General features: G+C 32.7%; 1 long non-coding RNA gene across 1 annotated transcript; it reads left to right on the top strand.

Moving 5' to 3' along the window:
- The first annotated feature begins 7,647 nt into the window (after window positions 1-7,647).
- LOC109179206 lies at window positions 7,648-16,785 on the top strand. The gene is made up of 5 exons (XR_002053860.1): window positions 7,648-7,667; window positions 7,746-8,038; window positions 8,317-8,799; window positions 9,302-9,304; window positions 16,775-16,785. It is a non-coding gene; the product is annotated as an uncharacterized LOC109179206 (long non-coding RNA).
- Window positions 16,786-19,325: the final 2,540 nt, after the last annotated feature.

A 19,325-nucleotide genomic window follows, 5' to 3' on the forward strand; every position in this document is an offset into this window, starting at 1 on the left:
ATTCCCTTTTTAGGGTTTCTCTTCGTTCTTCCTCCGATTCTTCATCAACTTGCTAGCATGCCCGATTTAGGGCAAATGCTAATTGGCAAAGCTCATCATTTGGGTCAACTATGAAATTATCCCCCAAATCGGCCGCGATTGGCATAGGGTTAGATGTTTCTTCATAGACCACAATAGGGTGATTTAGGTTACCTGGATGGGGTCCATGACGATTGTGCCCGGGTCATTGGTGTGTGTTGGGGTCGTGGAACGTCCGGCGACGTCGTGGTGAGTTGTGGTTCCTCTTTGAGGCACTTTTGACTTTTCTCTCTTCAATCCTTTCATGATCTTTTCAGGCTCCACTAAGATTTTCAATTGTGACTGATGACGGTTTTAACCATTTTTGCTTGGTGGGGAAGGTAGTGGGAGTAGCGTCGTGGATGAGTGGTCTTAGGAAGAAGACAACCACATTTTTCTTCCCTCTCTTTAAACCCCTAACTATTCTCTTGCGCCAAGGCTTTGGGCCGGGTTGGGGCTTTTTCCTGATTTAACACTGTAGAGGGAATCCTGCTACACACTTTTTTCACATATGACACAGTTTAATTCCGGACCTTAATTTTGCAAATCTGTTCCCATCTAGTGTTTTTGTTAAAATATCAACTAGTTGATTTTCAGTGCTTATATGTGTGAGATTAATAATCTCATCTTTGACTAGTTCTCTAATAAAGTGATGTCTAATATCGATGTGTTTTGTTTAAGAGTGTTGTACTGGATTTTTTGAGATATCTATTGCACTTTGGTTTTCATAGTGAATGGTCATAGTTGTCTGGCTTATTCAATAATCTTCTAACATCTGTTTCATCCACAGTAATTAGGTGCAACAGCTTCCAGCAGCTATATACTCAGCTTCAGCTGTTGACAAAGATATTGAACTTTGTTTGGAAGCTTGTTTGAATGATGTAGTTGAGAATCATGGAAGAACACTAAACAAAAGGAAATGAACAATCAACAAAAAATGTAAATTTAGGAACTTGGACCTAGCTACTTTTGTATAGATGCTATAGTGTGTCCTACGATAGAGATTATGCAATGCCTTCATAGACGGAGCCAGAGGGGGGGGGGGGGGGCAGGGGGGTCAGCTGCCCCCCTCACCCCACCCCTACCCTATATTGTATATAATATTTATATATAGTACATTATTCATATAAGTATTATAAAACAGATTATATAAACAAAAGTTGTGATGGATAAGGTGGTAGCTAACATGTATGAGTTTTAGAATGGCCTGGGTTCGAGTCTTTGCATTGACAATGTCATAGTCTTCATTTTTTTGATTAACACAATTAAATTTTGGCATGATATATATATATAACTTCCATTATAACTTTCTTTATATTAATAATGGAATGTGTAATTTAAAATGTGTTTTATATTTGAATTGTTTTATCAAATTAATTATGTTTCATATTTTGTTATAAATATTTTTATAAAGTTTTAATATGTTTTATTTTTCGCTATATCCAACAATATTTATTGTTATACTTTTTAAGTATTTCATTTTTTTAAAACTTTCTCTTTTATTTTAATTTTTTTCCCTCACTAAAAAAAATTTCTGAATCCGCCATTGAATCCATCCTTACTTCTTTGCCCCCCTCAACATATTTTCTGGCTCCGTCCTTGAATGCCTTAACAAGGGAATTATAGAGATGCTACTAAGTGCATATGCCACTTTCGTAGGCATTGTGCTATCAATTAACTTTAAGTCCCACTCTAATAGTGGCTTAAACTAGTTGAAGCAATTCATCAAACATGTAGTGTTCACATCTCCTTCCAACTCCCTTTTCTCAAAGAAAAGTTGGACTAGTGAGATGTGTGGCTATAATGATGCCATATTCTCATAGTGATAACACTTATCCATGTTCCTCTCCCATAATTGGGCCCAAATTATGCAAGAGTCCATACAAATCACCAAGCTTACAACTAGAACCATCATTGAGTCATTACACTATCTCACATTACAATTGTATTCAAATAGCGTCCATAACAAAAGAGTTCAACCCAAATTGCTAGATGAACCTATCTACTCATACTTGGAATTGAAACAAAAGCATGAATTGAAATGGATGTCATTACAAGAACAATTGAATTAAAGAAAATGTAAACTAAGAAAGACTTAGTTTTGATCAAGAGAAATGGAAGATGCAATCTTGAAATTGCAATTGAAAGTTGAATTACAGTTGAAAATTACTTCAAATCTTCATCAAATGTGGAACAATTACAAAGAGAAATGTTGTGGAGATGTTTCTCCCTAAGAAATACCCAGTGAGTGAATGGAAAAATGAAAAGTGATTTAAAAATAACTGCCCAGGCCTATTTATACCCTTCAACTCGAGCAAAATAACCAAGCTAACCAATTCCGGATGCGTGCCCATGAGGTCGACCATGATCTCCAGGGATAGCTTGCAAAAGCTTAAGGTCACGTTGATGGTCACACCCACAAGCATCAGTGTGTACTTAAGCTTTTGCAAGCTGGCCTAGCACCTCACGGTAGTGAGGTTGATTGTGAGGGCTAGACCCAACTTTCTGATTCCCGGCCTCATGCTGACGCTCATGACCATGAGTGTCAGTGTGAGCTCAAGGCCGGGTTTAGAAAGTATCTTAAACTGGTCACGGTAGCTCTCACAGCGGTGAGCGCCCACATCCTTCTCCTATTCTCCGATTCAACCCATTAACTTGCTTCGTGCCCTTATGCCTTCGTTTTGTGCTTCCTTGGCTCCTTTTCACCTACAAAATGTTGTGTTCCTTGCTCGTTCTTATATTCGCCCAATCTTCCTTACCTACAATAAAACACAATTCAATTAAGAGCTATTTTCATCTCAATCACATTAATCATAGATTCAAAATGAGTTAAAATGAAGTGGCCCACTAATCCAAATTATTGCTTACCAGGTAGTGTTGAAAAGTCAACATACCTAGACAAGTTTCCAAAAATGCTTTATAGAAAGCTTATACATCTAGACTTTTTTTTCACTAGGATCATCATGAAGAGATAGTGAGTTGATATTTTAAAGTGGTTCGGGAACTCCCTACTCCACTCTTCTTCGTGATTCGGGTTCTTTAAGTTCATTGCAATTTGTTACTTTTTTCTTATTTGAATCATTACTTATTGTTGTTATGAAATTATATTATATCTTTGAATCTATGCTTGTTTCCATATTAATCATGTTTGAGTAATCTCCTATGAAGGGGATGAGGATGAGGATTAGGTTTAAGTGAATGTGACTTTGAACTGGTTGAATAAGAGTGATAAATGTAACTTTATGATGTTAATTAACATGATTGGGTTTCCATTGGGATATAATTACCTCATCTAGACTTGAGGGGTTAATTAACCATGCCCCACCTTTGAGAAAATGAGAGTATGGAATGGCAAGAACTCAAGATATTTGATGAATTAAATTTCACTTAGGTACTCATGATTCATGAGAATGTCCGTGTGTATCCTAACGGAGTGGAATGACCTTGAGAAAGGCGTTCCTCCCGTTCGATGCCATTCGTTTTGAAGTCATTTAACTTTCATTCTTGTTCTCGATTTGGTCACATTACTTGAGCCTAGTCTAAACTTCTATCATCCTCTTTCTATTATTTGTTATTCGTTTTAATTGTTATTTTTATTAGTCTATTCCTATATTGTATGAAATGATATTTCTAAGGGCTAGAATTCTATAGATGTTTTAGTACTTTGTGATTTAGTGAAAGTTGAGCATATAACTATCACCAATCCTCAAGAGAACGACAATTATTTAGAATGTGCATGATTTTCCTTATTAAAGTGTGTGAGTTTCCTTCTTAAGGCGTGTGGTTTCTGTGCTTAAGGTGTGTGGTTTTTGTGCTGTGTGCTTAAGGTTGAAACTTAACTGCGTCGGTCTAAAGGTTTAGGTGCGTGGTTTTCCTTCTTAAGGTGCATGGTTTTCCATCTTAAGGTGCGTGGTTTGTGTGCTTAAGGTGCGTCATCAGTTGTTGAAACTTAAGGTGGGTCGCCTAAAGCTTTGTGTGCCTGGTTTTCCTTCTTAAGGTGAGTTGTTTTCTTTCTTAAAGTGCGTTATTTTCCTTCTTAAGGTGCGCCGGTCTAAAACTTTAGGTGTGCGGTTTTCCCTCTTAAAGTGTGTTGCTTTCGTTCTTAAGGTGTGCCATTTTGACAGTTTTTTTCACTCAACAGTACAATGGTGTTTTTTCAGTTTTGGTTCCCAAGCTCAAAATGATCTGATCTAGGTTTTTTGTTTTCAATTATCTAATTCAAAAGAAAAAAAAAATATGATAGCAATATAATAACAAATAGTGGAGTTGTTATCTTTGGAGTAAACAACATGAAGAAGATGGATGCATTTGAGGACGCGAGTTTTTTAAAAAAGTTTTCATTGATTGAGCGTTGATCTAGATTTCATCAACGGCTCTGATCTAATCCCATCTTTTACAAGAGAGCATCTATGCACTTGATTTTTTGTGATGCTAATTTGATCTTTTTGTGGATTATGGATACTAAATGTGAAAAGTTAGGAACAGATGTTGTTGCCGTAGATGACTTTTATCCATCTTGATCTAACCCTATATATATATATATATATATATATATATATATATATATATAGAGAGAGAGAGAGAGAGAGAGAGAGAGAGAGGGGGTTCTGGATCCAGTGAGATCATCTAATAAGATGAGATCTCATCTCAAGCATTAAAAACGTTAGAATGAATGGTTAGGATTAAAAGTCAACTAGCATTTAATTAAGAATAGTTTTAAAATAGAATATTTACTATAATATAAGTGAACATATTAATCTAAATAATTAATTATATTTTAAGTTCTGAGATGAATTAATACGTCTGTGGGTGTGTGCGTTTGTGTTACATGGCGTGTACGGTGTAGAGGTGGCCACGGGCCGGTTCAAGGTCGAACCAACCCTGAATCGGGCCGGAAAAAAGTAGGCCTGGGCCTCACTGGGCCTGAGCCGGGCTTAGCTCGAACCAGAACCTCCTTGTTAAGGGCCGGTTCAAGTCCTTGTTAAGGGCCGGGCCCGAGCACGACCCGGGCCCTAACCGGCCCAGGCCCGGGCAAACACACCTATGGCAGCAAAGGATGCTAGCTTTGCTTCCATGGCTAAATGCCTATAATTCTAAAAAAAAAATAGTAATTTTGATTGTGGCAGCTAGACTTATTACTTACTACACATCCCTGCAACGTGCAACGGCCAAATATATTTGGCCGTTGCATGTAGCCTTTGTCGGAGGCTAGACTAGGCTTGGCCTCCGGTAGAGGCTACTCCTGTTCTCGCCTCTCGGCTAGTGCAACGGCTAAATTTTTTTGTTTTTCTTCTTTTTATTTACCATTTTACGCTATAAATACTCTTATCCAATTTATTTTTATCACACAAAAATTTTTAATCCGACACTTTCTTACTTCTACTCACAATAATTCTCCATAAATTAAAAGCAAACCCAATTTAAAAGTCTTTTAAAAATTTTTAATTTATCTTCTAACATAATTTAGTGAGTAAAAATCAAATGAACTTTATAAACTATACTCATTTTATAATATTTATAAGTTATCAAATAATATTAAGTCAATAAGTCTTATATAAAGATTTAATAGTACAAGACTACAAGTTCAAATGTTTTTAACGTCATTTATAAATTTTAATTTAGTAGAAAATCATGTTAATTTTAAATTTTGATATTAATAACAAAATTATTAATCTTATAAAAGTGTGTGACTATGTAATGTGTATATATACATTAATTATTATTAATATACTAAGAGGTTGTAGTAGCTTAATTGGAAAAAAACTTAAATTGGTAACTTGGATTTATAGGTTAAGGATTCAAATCTCTTTTTAAACAAAAATATATCAATTTATATAAAAATTTATATATTTAAAAAAATAAACAATATAATAAATTATGGGCATAGCTCACAAAAAACCCGGGAGCGGCCCGGATTAGGCCCGGCACGGGACCGGTTCCTGAATACCATGGACCGATCACGAGTTGTGCTGGCCGAGGCCCAAGACCGGACGTTGGCCAGCTCTAGTATGGTGTACAAACCCATATAGGCGAATTATAAAAAAATAAAAATAAATCCTTATAGGCAAATACAATTTACATATATAATACAACATTGCTACTATTAAGGAGTCCCAATACTAAACGTATTCATACAAATTCTGAATATTTAATTTTAAAAATCATTTGAAATTTTGACCCTTTTCCCAAAGAGAAATAAAAAAGATAGGTGGGTTAATTAGGGGGATGACCGGTAAAATTATTTGAAATTTTGACCCTTTTTCCAAAGAGAAATAAAAGAGTAAATACCCAAAATGGTCCATCGACTATATCCAAATTCACAAATTGGTCATCGACTTTCAATTTCAACCAATTAAGTCCTTAACTTTGCAATTTTGACACGATTTGGTCCTCCATCTATTTGACCGTTTGTTGACCGCGATCTTTGAGGATTTATATGTAGTTTCACGTGCAAAGCTCAAGAGAACGCTCTTGGAGGTGACATCGTTGTTTTGGAGGGGGAAGTGCTTCTCTGCTTGCTGCTTGGTGATCACAAGCCGGTTCAACTTAGAGAACGCTCTTGGAGGTGACAGCGTCGTTTCAGAGGGGGGAAGTGTTTCTCCGCTTGCTGTTTGGGGATCCCGAGCCGGTTCAGCTTGCCTACATCGCTTGGAGTCACGACCTTCTCGAAGAGCCACTTCAGAGACTTCGGCGATCTATCTATCAAAAGCTATAATCTCTCCGGCATGGGGTGCAGTGCCGGTAGTGGATTCAAATGTAACAGTGCGGTCTAGAAATGCAACCGGAATCTTAAAATACTGACAATGGACCATGAAATTACATATATAACCTAAAAAAGCGCAGTCAACAAACAGTCAAATAGACAAAGGACCAAATTGTGTTAAAATTACAAAGTTAAGGACTTAATTGGTTGAAATTAAAAGTTGAAGACCAATTTGTGAATTTAGCTATAGTCGAAGGACCATTTTGGATATTTACTCAATAAAATAGATAGGTGGGTTAATTAGGGGGATGACCGGTAAAATTATTTGAAATTTTGACCCTTTTCCCAAAGAGAAACAAAAAAGATAGGTGGGTTAATTGAGTAACACAATGATATGCTGAAGCCGGCCTCACGGGGAGGGGGGGGGCCCTTTCCGATCTGAAGGCCGAAGCAACTTCGTCTCTCGCCTCCGCAGAGAAACTTCCCGCCTCCACACGCCCAGTTTTCCACCATCTTAATGCTCCCGCTGGAGTTACAGGTTCGCGCTACTAAGCGCAGCGCAGAGTGCTTCTAGCTAGGGACTTATGAAGAGAATAAATTTCTCATCTGATTTCGATGTGGGAAATTGTGCGAGGACTTGTTTGGCTTTCATGGGGAAAAATGGAGCAGACAACTATCAGGCATGGTTTTTTATTTGCTTCACTGAATGGAATGACAGAGATGATTGGGTTCTACTGGCAGCATCCAATCACACCCTATAAGCTTTAATTTGCTTCATTTTTATTTCCATCTCACATTATTTTCATATGGCTTTATTGTTTAGTTTAGAAATGTGCTCGATTATATGTTATGCAGGCGAGGGAGGAATGATATGATGAAAGATCTTCAGCATTATTTGGAAGCCTTGGTACTATATATGTAAACTTTAGCAGTTTTGATCATTTATTGAGTTTAGGGGAAATTAGGGTTGCGATGGAGAAATTAGAAATTAGAAAAATATGCTTTGGATGGACCTATTCAGCAAGTTAAGTTGAAATGGAGTTAGTTCAAGCGTTTGCCTGCTCATCCCAGCACATAAATATATTTCTACCCAAAAGATTGTGTATTGTTCAATTTTCATTCCCTGTTGTACGTTGACTATTATCTTCTTATTTTTTCATAAGACTTCACATCTCGCAGGATGAAACTAATCCGGTCAAATCTCGGTCTGTTCTCAAAAGGATATGATGTTCAATGCAAAGATTAGAGTTGAAGCTTATCCCCTTCCAATCTTTTGAGGTGAGTGCAGATATCCCTATAGTCATTTTCAATTTTTCAGTGGAACAACTTGAACTAGTGTATGTGCACCTAATTGGCTAATTACCCTATAGTCATTTTCAATTTTTCAGTGGAACAACTTGAACTAGTTTTAGTAGTGTATGTGCACCTAATTGGCTAATTATAATGTTGAAAGAAAGCTGTGAAAATGATTTCAGTGCACCACCCCTTTTCTTCTAAGTTTTAATACTGGAAAAACTTCATAGTGGGCTAAAAAGACGATGGTTCAATTTGGACAGCCCATTAGGCATTAGTGTGCTTTGGACACCACAGCTTGTTATCCTTCCACTGCAGAGAGGAGGAGGTTTTCGCTGCTCTGTGAAGCCAGCCTCACGCAGTACCCTCCAATCTAAGGAGGGAGTAGCCTCCGCCTTCGCTAAGACTACTCCATCAACTCACCACTTGGAATGGGCAGGCCAGTAGATAGCAACCTAAGCCCAGCCTTCAGAGCAAGCCCAATTCTTCCACCATCTTAATGCTCTCGCTTGAGTTACAAGCTCGCACTACCAAGCCCAGCAAGCAATTCTTCTAGCTAGGGACTTATTAAGAGAACATATTTCTCATATGGTTTCGATGTGGGAAGTTGTGCGAGGGCTTGTTTGGCTTTCATGGCGTAAAAATGGAGCAGACAACTATTGTGTATTCATGGTTTTTGACAGCTATGAGATTTGCGTTGTATCATTGTGACGGAAGGAGATGAAGAAACAACGGGCGCATTATTTGTAAGCATTGCTACTATATATGTCAAATTTCACAGTTTTGATCATATATTGCATTTAGGGGAATGAAATTAGGGGTGTGAATTGAGATTATGCATTTTTCTTTTCATGCTAATTTGATCGTTGTTATGGATTATGGATAAATAATGTAGGCAGTTTACAGTTTACATAAAGGCAATTCCAATTGCATTGGTGGAAGATCGAGAATCTATCAGCAAGCTCTTACTCAGTGTATATTGTGGTTAGAATGTCTCCTGGTGAACTGTGAACATACCACTTTAATTTCTTCTTCTGATCTTGTAGTTCCTTACTAAGTTTCTCAAAGTTGCACATTGCAATATGGTAACTTCCTTCTTTGTTTGATAACTGATACGCAATCCTATGAATTTGTAGCATTTCAATTTTTTTCTGTTTGGTGTGACAGTCAGTCTGTGTTTGGCATTGGTTTCTTGATCCATAGTTTTGCATTATTATATTGTTATTATGATGTTTTGCATTGTTGAAGCTCGTGAAAGCTACCATGCCTTGTATTTAGTCTCTAACACTTCTAAGATCATATCGATGAAGCAGTGTATGGGTATTTGAATTGAAGGAGGAAACCTCTGCTTGCTGTTGTGGATACTCAAGGAAAGATACCTCTGATAGTATGGTAGAAAATGCAATAATCTTGCAGATGCTTAATTGAATATTATTGAATGTTGTAATGTGGCAGGTGCATGTTATTTTAATATATACACTGTTGTGTACAATATTGTTGACCATTTTATTTTAATAATACAATACATACATTGTATTTGAATATTGTTGTGTTGTAAATATGTGTGTTTTATGGCCATTATTTTTACTGTTATGGTAGCACTTTCTAATCCAGTTTTTCCTATTTTGTATACTAGTATTTGTCCCGTGCGACGCACGGTATAAAATTTAAGTATTTTTATTGTTGATAAAATTCAAACATCAATCATTAAAATTAATTATGAAATGTTACTTTTTTTTTTATAATACTAAATTGGTTGTTATATTAAAACATCACAACATACTATTAGCATATATTATAAAGCATTGTGTTATTAGATATCACATGATATTTTAAAATTTTACATTTAAATATATATATATATATATATATATATATATATATATATATATATATATATATATATACACACACACATACATAATTTAAAATTAATAAATTAAACTATATACAGTAAATAAATGATTTTTTATTTTTTTCCCAAGACATTTAAAACTCATTGTGATTAATAATCAGCCATCCACAATTAATCTACAATCAATCTAGCAATTAAGGTTATACCATGGAATGATGCCATTTCATTTAGGCGGGAAAATGACATGGCAAAAACATTTTGCTATTATATAGAGTAAAATAAGATGTATATATATCATCGATTATCTAATGAAAGTGGTTCCTGAGTTGTACTTTCTAATACAGTTTTTTTTTTCTATTTTGTACATACATATACATATATATAGAGGCTCTGGACCAAGTGAGAGAATTTAATAAGATGAGATTATGAGATCTCATCTCAACTATTAAAATAGTTAGAATGGATGGATACGATTAAAAGTCAACTAGCATTTAATTAAGGATAGTTTTAAAAGAAAAGGGTGAAAGAGTAATTGTATTATGGTGTTTAATTTTGGTTATAATTAAAATAGAATATATACCATAATATAAGTGATCATATTAATCGGAATAATTAATTATATTTTGAATTCTGAGATGAATTAATACGTTTGTGGGTGTGTGCGTTTGTGTTACATGGCGCATTGGCGTGTGCATATTACGGCGACTAACAACATGATCGATTATGTGCATCTGTAATTTTTATTTAGGTGATTTTTACGATGGTGTGTGCATGGGTGCGGTATGGCATGTGCAAGTTACCGTGTCGCGAACTTTGCATGACATTGTTATTATTATTATTTTTTGTTTTTTTTAAGTGTTATTTGGTGTGAGCGTGAATTCATGTTGGTTTTTTCTTTTTTCTTTTTTTTCTTTTTTATTTTATTTTTTAAAAGATTGCAAAAGAAGGGGACCTTTGATTTTTACGGGGGTGTGTGTGTAGTTGTGGTATGGCGTGTGTATATTATAGGGATGGGGACATTTGATGTGTGCGTGAATTAATGTCGTTTTTATTTTATTTTATTTTATTTTATTTTTTTAAAAAAAATTCTAAAAGTACTTGTCCTTTGTTTTTATTTTTATTTTTTAAAACAAAATTGTTATTTACGGAGGTGTTTGCATTGGTGTGGTATGGCATATGTAAGTTATTGTGCCACGGACTTTGCATGACGTTGTTATTATTATTTTTTTGTTTTTTGTTTTTTTTTTAAAAATTGTTATTCAGTGTGAGCGTGAATTCATGTTGTTTTTTTGTTTTTTTGTTTTTTTTTTTAATGCAAAAGTACTAGGCCTTTGGTTTTTATGGTGGTGTGTGCATAGTTGTGGTATGGCGTATGCATATTATGGGGTTGGGGACATTGCATCTTGGTTTTTTTTTTATGGGGTTGGGGACATGCATATTATGGGGTTGGGGACAACGCTCGAGTCCTGAACTTCATGCAACCGCTGCCACCGCTGAGCAAGCCCTAACCGCCTCCCGATATCATCTCTCTGCTGGCAATGTCATCGTCCAATGAAGAGAGCTACGCCACCGCATTTTACACGCCGTAAGGCTCCACTGTCAGCAACGATGACAGCTCACTCTTGTCAACAAAAGCGGGGGCGTGTGCTAATGCCCTCAAAGTGGAGACTGAAAGGACTATTATTCCCTCACAGTACACGGCCACTTAACACTCCAACAGACGGAGGACCATAAATCAATACTTGAGAACTTAATCAGTCAAAAATGAAAGCCGAGGACCAATAATTTGGTACTTTCGCCATAATCGAGGGACCAATAGCCCATAGCCCAAATTTTTATCATGAACCATAAAAAAAATCTTGATCATGACCCATAGCCCAAATTTTATTAAAAATAAGTTTATATATTTTCTAATTTTTTTAAAGTTCAAAGTTATTATATTTATCAATTTATGTTTTTATTTTGTTATAAAGAGTTAGGACTTAAAAAGTACTTATTTTCATTTTTTTATTATAGTTATTGTTAATATTTATAACTAATTAACTAAATAAATTTTAATTTAGAACTTTATTTTAATATAAATTAAATAAAAGCATAGTATGTAGCCAAAAGAAAAAAAAGAGAACAAAATCATAGTATTAGTACAAGGACAAAGGGGTATTTGACAAATAACTATTAGCTGATAATTGATAGCTGATTGAGTTAGCTATAGCATTAGCAGATTGTAAAATATGTTTGATAAAATTAGCTGTTAGTTGATAGCTTATTACATGTAAAATGACCTATAAGAACATAAGTATATTATGATATTTATTTAACGCTTAAAATATTTTTACAATTTATTGTCATCGTTGTGTTATTATTAATTATATTTTAAGTATTGTTTGTTGGTTTATTATTAATAACTAGTAACTAGTAATTCACCCGCGCGATGCACGGGAAAAAATTATGTTATTATAAATATAAATAAAAAATAAAAAAAATTAAAAATTTTTAAATTGTTTAATATAATAATATTTTTGAGCTTCCATTGGTCAAGTATTTATTATTTTTATAGAATATAAAATTACAATTAAAATTAAAATTAAAATTAAATTAAAATTAAAATTTTGTATGGTTAGTATAATCTCTAATTATGTGCATATTCAAATAAACTTATAGAGAGAATTTACATAATTACATTAATTTATTCTTAATTGTATTTCATCTATATTATAATTTTCACAATACGAATAATAACTAAGATAATTACATTTGGAAAGTAAATTTCAAATTTTGTATGAGTAAATTTAAACTCTAATTGAACACATTTTTTATATGATTATATAATATATAGCTATTTTTATTTTTCAAAAGTACATTTTTATATGATTATATAATATATAGCAATAATGTTATAATTATATAGAAATTATCCTTAGTTAATAATAATTTAATATTAAAAATATAATTTCAAAGAAAAATATAATAAACATTATTGTACTATTTACTTAACTTTTACAATACTTTTTCATCGTCGCATTATTATTAATTATATTTTAACTATTTTTGTTGTTTTATTATTAATAATGTTATAATTTTAAAGAAATACTCCCTACTTAATAATAATTCAATATTAAAAATATTATAAAAAAACCATAAGTTGTTTATAATAATAATTCAACATAACAGTTAACACAATTATATAAATGTTTTAGGCCAAGAGTCAATTCAGATAAATGTCAGGCTCTAGGTGGTTTTGGAGATATTATTAAAATATAAAGTTGAATAAAAATTGAATAAATATAAATACTACAATAATCAATGTGTAAATTAGACTTTTAAAATAAAAATAGAGTTAATACCCAAAATCGTCCTCGACTATAGTGGTTTTTCTCAATTTCGTCCTAAACGACTTTGGTGACCTAATATCGTCCCAGACTTTTGTGTTTCGCTCAATTTAGTCCCAGACTTTTGTGTTTTTGCTCAATTTAGTCCTTCATTTGTTATTCTGTCCATTTGGTGTTAAATAAATAGACAATTTAGTAATTTTAATATTGGCATATCTTTACTCAAAGACATGTGAACTGCAAAATCGTTTTTTTTTTTTACTAATTACTCCAAGAATTACTCCTAAAACTGCGAATATAAAATTTGATTTGCAGGTCCGGGAGTAATTCTGGGTGTAATTCGTACAAGAAAGAGAAATTTCGCACTTCACAAGTTGAAAGTAAAGAGAGATCAATATTGACATTACTGAATTGCCCCTTTATTTAACACCAATTTGACGGAATAACAAATGGAGGACTAAATTGAGCGAAACACAAAAGTCTGGGACGATATTAGGTCACCAAAGTCGTTTAGGACGAAATTGAGAAAAACCACTATAGTCGAGAACGATTTTGGGTATTAACTCAATAAAAATAGAATAAACTAATTAATATCAATATGCTACTCAAAATAACTTTTTCATTTTCAACTTTTGGCACCAATAAGTAAAATCAAAAGGTTATTTACCAAACACTCATATTAAATGTTTGACCATTCAACTAACTAAAGTTGGTCAAACAATAAGTGAATTTTGGCTGATAAGCCATTTTCCAAACACCCAAAATAAGTTACACATAATCTTAGGAAAAGAGAAAGAGGGAGCAATAAAATAATTTAATGCTCAATATTGATGGTAATAAATAAATAAATAAAACTTAGAGTTGTTAGATTGTCTTACTTGCTAATAGCTTTTTGAGTTGGGAATAGGAATTTTCAATATTTTTGTATTGACAAGTAGTTCATATTCTCAACCTTGTCGTGCTTGAATGGATATCATGGGCTGATCGAGACATAATTCTATAAAAAAACAATAATAATAATAATAATAAAATGTGTAATCTATTGGTACGGTTCATGCTGATGGTCATGTTAAAACAAATTTAGAGTTGTTAGAGTGTATTATTTTCAATTTATGAATATTTTATGAAATTGTTGGGTTGCCCATAGCTTCAATCAATATTTCATGGACCGTGGCCCACACATTTGTGTGAACCATAATTTATGTATATTTTTAATATACTAAAAGTATATTAGTATATTTTTAATATACTAAAAGTACATTATTTGTATACATAAAGTACATTATTTGAAAGTACATGATCTTTTATTATATTATCAAATAATGTACATTTAGTACACAAATAATATATTTTTAGTATATTAAAAATGTATATTGCATTCATGGTCCACATAGCTGGGTAGAACATAGTCCACACAATAATTTGCCCCATAGCTTGTAACAAAAGGTGGAATCGCCCACCTCAAGTGTCCTCGCACCCCAGTTCGATAGAATTACTCTTGGTGAGAGGGAATTCTTAGTCTCTTGTAACAAATTTCACCTTTCTGTGACAATTGAGCTACCCAAGTGGGTTTAATTGTCCATACCTAATTGACTCAAACCAAGTTAAACTTGTAAGCTTGTGATTTTCGCCTGACCAACTTGGCTGAGGTTGTCCTAAATTACCCAATTAATTATCTTTTCATGGTTGGAGGGTTATTGGCCGCATACCTGATCTAGTTATTGGATTGAGACATAATAATAATTTAAGGTGAATAATTTGGTTGTCCGTCCCCATCCACAATCGTTACGCTATGAGCACGTGCCCACCTTGTATGATGCGTACGAATCTATATCTCTAATTTTTATACTGTAGATTCATAATTTCTAAACTTTCGGTGAGCAAAAATTTATACTTTAGATTCATAATTTCTAAAATCGTAGGATCCATAATTTAACTACAGTATATCCATAATTTCTATACAGTAGATCCATAATTCCTATGCTGCACTGATTTGTGAAAACATGGTATAAATTTTAGCTCACCAAGATTTTAGAAATTATGGATATAGATTCGTGCACACCATATGCATGGTAGGCATGTGCTCACAACATAATTCGCCGTTCTTGAACTATTCATGAAAGTGTAATTAAGTCCGAAAAAGTTATAATTAGACACTTGAACGTAGATATTATTTATTTATTTATTTATTTATTTATTATTATTATTATTATTATTATTATTATTATTATTATTATAAAATTACAATATTAAAAAATATCTTGGCTGCCAACTGTCATGGCATTGCCGGCCAAGCTTTTTTTTTTTTTTTTTTTTTTTTTTTTTTTAATATAATAATAATTAATATCTTGGCTGCCAACCGTCATGGCATTGCCCGCCAAGCTTTTTTTTTTTCTTTTTTTTTTTTTTAATATAATAATAATAGTAATTATAATAATAATAAATAATAATAATAATAATAATAATAATAATAATAATAATAATAATATCTAAGTTCAAGTGTCTAATTAAAGCTTCTTCTAAGGCAAATTATGACGTGAAAACGTGCCGACCTTGTAAGGTGGGGACAGTTCCACAATGACGTCGTTTTCAACGAAAATGATGCTGTTCTATTTTTTTTTTTAATTATTTTTCACTTTCCGTTAACGACGTTTCTCTCTTCGCAATCGGACAGTTTAGAAATTATGAATGTACTGCATTTAAATTATGAATCTACAGTATTAGATTTGTGAATATGTGACAGAGCTATATGTTCATAATTTTATAAATATATGTTCATAATTATAGAGCTATATGTTCATAATTTTCAATGTTCATATATCCAATTGTTGGACTTTGTATTCACAAATCACAGAACTATATGTTCATAATTTGATAACTATACAGTTTAGAAATTATGAATCTACAGTACAAATATTATGAATCTACAGTACATAAATTATGAATCTACAGTACAAATATTATGAATCTGCAGTATAGAAATTATGAATCTACTGTATAGAAATTATGAATCTACTATTTTTAAATTATGAATCTACGATTTAAAAATTATGAATCTACAGTATAGAAATTATGAATCTACAACCGTGCCCACATTGTAAGGTGGACACGATTCCACAGCATAACGCTCCATTCAAGAGTTTATTTGACCATTATCCCTATATATATTTCTAACTCAAGGGCTTAAGAGAAAATTACACTTTTAGTCCTATGACTATTAATGTCTTGTTAATTTCAATCCACGACTTTAAAAACTAACAATTTAGTACCTTAACTATGCAATTTTTAACAGATTTGGTCCATGCGGCCAAATTGCCGGCGAATTTTCACCGGAAACTTGTAATTCATTTTAATTTGTTTAATAAGGGGGGCAATTCGGTCATATCACGTTAAAAAACAAAAGGGGAAGTACTTTTCACCACCGCCCAAAATGCAGCCTCCGATTGCTTCGCTCGCATTGGAAATTTCGACTCGCGAGATGTATATGTTTGTTTAGAAATATAGAGGATGAGGAAGAATGGTGATGGTGAAGTGGAGGCTGGATGAAAAGTAGTTTATGCTTCGCTTACTGTGTTTTGTGCTTTTAGCCTCAGCAATCGCGGTTATGTGTTTCAGAAGTCATGTTTTCCAAGGAAGCAGCAGCATTTTACATTCGTCCGCCGTTGGAAATTTCATCGCCGCCGGAAATGCAGCTTCTCTGCAGTTTCTGACTACTTCGCTCAGCGGCGATGGAAACTCGGACTCAGAGTCGCCCCCGCCGGAAATAGCAACGTAACGGTGCAGTTGAATTCGACGGTGATCGGCAGCGAAGATGCAGGTTCTTCGCCTCCGTCTCCGCCTAGTTATCCCAATTTGATCGATTCAATTCAGTAAAATACATCAATAATTGTATGAATTTTTTCTTTTTTTAGATATATAAAATTTTCACAATAATGGTTGAACTTTCACCGGCGAAGAACGAAGAAGGAAGAAGGAACAAAGTGAAATGACCCATTTGCACCCCAATTAAATAAATTAAAATGGATTAAAAGATTCCGGCAATAATTGGCCGACAAATTGGCCGGATGGACCAAATCTGTTAAAAATTGCATAATTAGAGTACTAAATTGTTAATTTTTAAAGTCGTGGATTGAAATTAAAAAGACCCTAATAGTCATAGGATCAAAAATGTAATTTTCTCTTACACTGTCATATTCCAAGCAGTGCATGTTTGCTTTTGGTTAATGGATAAAGTTATATGAATAAATTATTTTCACCATCGAATGTAACAATAAAATTGTTCACTACTTATTATTATTATTATTATTATTATTATTATTATTATTATTTGGATACTTACTAAACATTTACATACAATGAGATAAATGTTAAAAAATTATGCTTAATAACTCACCACTCCAGACCTATCATCCACAAAGTATTTTGATTCCTTGCAACACGAACTGCTATATACAACATAAATACATAATTTAATTAAGTAACGAAGACAAATAATTTAGTCCTCCATATTCATGGTAATATAAAAACAAAATTGGAGTTGTTAGGTGGTTTGATTTATCATTTGAAGACGAAATTATCAACTTTTTTTTTGAATGCTACTAGCTCTGGAGTTATTAGGTGGTTTGATTTATCATTTGAAGACGAAATTATCAATTTTTTTTTTTGAATGCTACTAGCTCTATTATTGAGGCTTGAACTCATAACCTTCCTAATGGAAGTCCAACCCAGGTACCATTGGACCACATAGTCCTGATAAATTATCAACTTTTTAAATAAGTAGGTTACCTTCAATAATAATAATAATAATAATAATAATAATAATAATAATAATAATAATAATAAATAGGTCATATTTTTTAATATTAATTATAGAGCAAGTTGGGGGTGACATTTGCACATCTACCAATTGATTGAGACTTTTTTTTTTTCTTTTTTAGCGAAGAGAACATCTTCAAACATGTCGTGATGAGTGATAATGATGCGTCCTATAGTTTGCAGAGCCGATTAAATATTAAATAGTTAATTTAATATAACAGCAAAATTAAATATTATTGTATATTTCATATTGCTATAGAACCACTTGCATTAATATAAATATAAACAAATTATGAGTGTAAGTAATTTTTTATTTTTCTTTTTGCAATTTTAATAAGTAGGCCATATTTGTATTCTTATTAGATGCCCAGAACTATACAGGGAAATAGTCAAGAAATGCGGGAAATTATACCATGAACCAGAGTCTATCTTGCATTGTGGATTCTGGTCCAAAAATAATCTTTAGATTTTTCTTCATACAATTGACACATTTTGTACTTGCAATTAATCGTTTTTGTATTTGTAAATAAATTAAAGACACATCATATGGTAATTATAGACACATAACACAATAACTACAAACACATAAACTGTTAACTGCAAGTATATAATATGTTAACTACAAATATATAACATGTACGTTAAATATCTTATTTGTTTGCAGTTAATATATTTTGTACTTGCAGTTAACAATTCATGTGTTTATAGTTATTATGTTATGTGTATTCAATTTGTTTACAGGTACAAAAACGATTAACTGCAGGTACAAAATCTGTTAACTACAGACACAACCCTGATCCAGGGTATAACAAAGGAAAAAATGCAGTATAAATTAGGAAAGCCAAAAGTTGCAAATGCATTATTACAAATTCAGCTAATATATTTATATATGTGTACTAATATATTATTATAAAATAGTTATAGTCGAGATTATTAAATATCAAATTTTGTTACTCTAAAATGACTGTTAAATTTCGTGGTTTAGGTAGGTGTGCAATTAATTCTAAATTGTTTGGCAAACAGAAGCAGTAAGATTGAATGTTAAATTCAATTTTCCACTCATGGTGCGTTTGACAACTCAAAAAATAATTCACAAAAATCATTTAATTCCCAATTTTCTTGTGTTTGTATATTGGAAAAAAAATGGAGTCAAATTAAAGGAAAATATTTATTCTAATCAACGTAAAAAAGGTTATTTTTGAATGCTACTGACTATATAATGAAACACATAGAGTTAACAACACCTCCACTAAGACTCAATCTCATGACCTCC

This window comes from Ipomoea nil, unplaced genomic scaffold, assembly GCF_001879475.1.
Source record: "Ipomoea nil cultivar Tokyo-kokei standard unplaced genomic scaffold, Asagao_1.1 scaffold0878, whole genome shotgun sequence".
NCBI lineage: Eukaryota > Viridiplantae > Streptophyta > Magnoliopsida > Solanales > Convolvulaceae > Ipomoea > Ipomoea nil.